A 4,068-nucleotide genomic window follows, 5' to 3' on the forward strand; every position below is an offset into this window, starting at 1 on the left:
TCTGTTAGCCTAATTAGGCCTTAATAACATTTAGGTTAGCCTGTTTACGGTTAGCTCTAAATAATAGTGAGGGTAACGCCATATTTTACCCCTGGTCTGCACAGTCTGCAGTCTGCGATTTGGCGTGACCGTAATAAACCAGAGTTATATAAGTTTTACGCTTTACCTGCCTAGTGGGACCTGTTTTCAAGTAGCTTTTTACCGATTTGTGCATGGTGACGTTCTCAATTTCTTATAAAATTGTTTAAGGATAATTTAACTAATGACTACCAGTGACTGGGTATAAATATGTAAATGAAAATTTTGCAGTTTTATTTATCTACAGATAGTTAATAAAAGTTCGCCAAAAAGTTTACCAATATACTTTTATTATATACCGAAGATTTCGCAGTAATTTAAATCTCATTAACTGCGAAAGATTTTCCCCCACAAATATTGGAGCCACAAATTTCGCAGTTATCAAAATGTCATTAACGGCGAAAGATTTCCCACTGAATGTATGTTGGAATCACAAATTTTGCAGTTATTGAAATGTCAGTAGCGGCCAAACGTTTCCCCCTAAATATATATTAGAACCACAGATTTCGTAGTAAATGAAATGTCACTAACGGCGAAAGTTTCCCTCTAAAGATGTATTGGAACCACAAAATTCGCAGTTATTGAAATGCCATTAACGGCGAAACGTTTCCCTCTCTCTATATTATTACAGGACAGATTTTGTAGACACAGCTGCAGCGTCTTAACTTTTTTATGCTGGCATGGAACTTCAGCACTCTGCCGTTTCCGGCAGCTAACTCTCTCTCGGGGATTTAAACTACCAAAACTGGCGTTTTCATACGCTCTTGCGGAGCTATGATTGATTGACTGCATGGCAATAAACTAACTAAACTAACATCCAGGAATTGTCCCACTCCTTCAAGTTCTTGAATTTGACAAGTCCGGGAAAGAATATGAAGACATGCAAGAGACGGTTGATCAGGAATCTTAGCGAAAGTGAACGAAAAATGGGGAAATACCAGATGGAAGGACGAGAGTACCTTTAATTATTTCGCCTTCGAGAAATTTTGCATTCTTTCTCGCTCCCTATCAAGCACACCTACAGAGAAACACCAAAGATTTGTACGTGGATATCACATACACAAATAACAATGGATTTCCAGACCTTTATTACTGAACATGGTTGCTTTTAACGAAATTACCATGGAGCCGAGTTTAACGCGGTTGCGAGAGTTCTTTAGAATGAACAAGACAGCAATGCCTACGCAATAGCTATTCGTGAAATATTTACCCACATTACTAAAATACACCCGTCGTTTAAAAATGGGCAGACTCTTCGGCAGATCATGGTAGATTTTGATCAAGCAGAATATAACGGCTTTGAAAGAAGTATCGGAGCGGAACTCTGCGAGAAAAGTTTGTGCGGGTGTACTGTGCACTGGAAAACGTCTGCTAATCGAGTAAGTGATATTGTTACAAAACGCAAAGAGGAATATAAAACCTTTCGCTACATTGGACATGCCATACAAGATCTAACGAATCAAACAGACGTCAAGTTGGCTTTCGACGTCCTTTGTGGTGTAAAGAATATAACCGAGGCGAAACATCTCTTTCCACCTGATCTAGCTGCTACTTGTAATCAACAAACCAATGCCCATTGGTCTCAGTCAGCGCTTTGGGTGAGGTGGTGGATAAGAGAGAGAATTCTGAAAATGTTTTGTAAGGCCTACACTTTACGAGATAACGAAGAGTGGGACGCGGCACCCAATACTAACAATGCCGTGGAGTCCCTAAATAGTCAGTCATTTGGTGAAGGATGTAGTAACATTACGATGCTCATGAAGAATAATTACATGGAAGACAGGTTACATGCCGTCAAAATTGTCGCAAGTGAGCAAAACATTAATGCAAGTTACGAGAATAACAACCAAGTAGCAAAGGAAAAGAAAATAAAAAAGAGAAAGCGATCTCGATTAAGTTTGAGAGGAGCAAACAGTTCGCTAAATGAAAGCGAAGCTCAAGTGGAACAAACACCTCCTGATAAGAGAGCGAGGTCGGTAGCCTCGCAGCTCCTACAAGGTCTCACCTGATTGGAGACCACCCTTGAGGTTTAACAAAAGAACAAATAACAGAAACAATAGACAAGGGTGGTCTCCAATCAGGTGAGACCTTGTAGGAGCTGCGAGGCTACCGTTTTGTTTTAGGCCTAGGGTCCATTGTTTCTGTTATTTGTTCTTTTGTTAAACCTCAAGGGTGGTCTCCAATCAGGTGAGACCTTGTAAGAGCTGCGAGGTAACCGAAAAAAGCGAGAAAATCCGAGCGAAATCGGAAAAACTTGATGAAGATGCGATGTTCAGTAATACCTTGTGGCCAGACACTAGACAGACGCAGGTTAATCACGTATGGCTCAGGGACCGATTAATCTCTCCCTCTTTGGATCGAAAGTAGCACGGGGGACCCCAAACCGAGTTTTTGCAATTTTTTTTTCTTAATACGTATTTTACGAATGCACATGCGTTCTGTACTAGTGTGCTTACCACATGAACAAGAGCAAGGAAAAAAATTCAGAACTATAGACTATCCTAGTTTTCATTACACTAATAGAGGTGCTACCGTAGTCAAGGGGTTAGTGTGTTAGCTGCTCGTCAATCTGTTTCATCTGTGGTTGGTTTTGCCCATCGAGTGTAGTTCTTCATTTATCCTAGTTCTAAAAGACATTGTCCTTTAGTTTTTGTCGTTTTTAAGTTAAGTGATCGTTGAGAATTTGTTAAGTGAAAGAGGTTATTTCACCTTCAGGGAGGCCACGATGGCCGACCGGAAAGGTCTGAGCGTCACTTTTAAGTTGCCGTTCAAAATGAATGCTGGTTTACTGAAGACTTCGATTGAATAAGATGTTTCTTCTTCTATTACTGTTTTCCAAGATCTGGGGGATAACGAGTATCTTATAGAGCTGGATTGCAAGGAAGGAGCTGATGCACTTATTGACGAAGGGTTTGATTTTGAAGATGTTCATGTTGGTGTTCATCCCCCGCATGGTTGTTTTACTATTGTCAGCATTTTGGGGCTTCGTTCGTATGTTGAGGATGAGATGGTCGTGGAATCATTATCGCAATACGGTGAGATTAAGAGTGATGTTATTAGATTAAAGTATAAGGCCGATCATGATCTTTCGGGAATTGAAAATGGTAATCGGTTGGTGAAGATGGTTATCACAGCGAAATCTATTCCGTACTCTATTAGAATCGGTGGAGAGTGGTGCCGTATAATCCATAACAATCAGCATCCTGTTTGTAATGAATGTAATGAAGTCGGACATACAAAGAAGCGCTGCCCTCAGATTGAATGTAGAATTTGAAAGCAAAAAGGCCATATGTCATATGTTTGTAGTCAAAAGGATAAGCAAATATCTCACGAAGTTTCAACAGAAGATGCGTCTGGCTCAGTTAATGAGAAGGTGTTGGATGATCCCAAAACTGACGAGAAAGTGTTTGTCACTGACGCTGATCCCAAAACTAATGAGAAGGTGTCTGTTACTGAGGTTGATCCCAAAACTAATGAGAAGGTGTCTGTTACTGAAGTTGATCCCAAAACAAGTAAGAATGTCGTAGATGAACCTGAAATAGAAATGGATATACAAGAGGAACATGGTCGAAAACGATCATGTCCAGCGGAATCGGACTCTGACCCGAAAGTACCAAGCCGTCGATCAAAATATAATCCCGTTCCAAACTTTGAAGTTGCAAGACAAAGGGACAAACGTAATGTTAAAAAACCATCGGCTTCTTAACAGCGTACACAAAATGCAGGTTTTTCATTTTTCGTTTTTGGCCCTGATGGCAACTTTAGTTAGTTTAAATACAAGGGGCCTTAGGTCGTCTGATAGAAGGCAGACTGCTTTCAATATTTTTCGAAGAGGTCGTTTCGACATAATTTGTTTACAAGAGACCCACTGGACTGCTGAGCTTGAAATGGAAATCAAGCGTGATCGGTACGGTGAGGTATTTGTTAGCCATGGAGCTAATTTAGCTCGAGGTGTTGCAGTTTTGATTAGTTCGCGTCTGGAGCACAATG

Source organism: Montipora capricornis, chromosome 8, assembly GCF_036669925.1.
Source record: "Montipora capricornis isolate CH-2021 chromosome 8, ASM3666992v2, whole genome shotgun sequence".
Lineage (NCBI taxonomy): Eukaryota > Metazoa > Cnidaria > Anthozoa > Scleractinia > Acroporidae > Montipora > Montipora capricornis.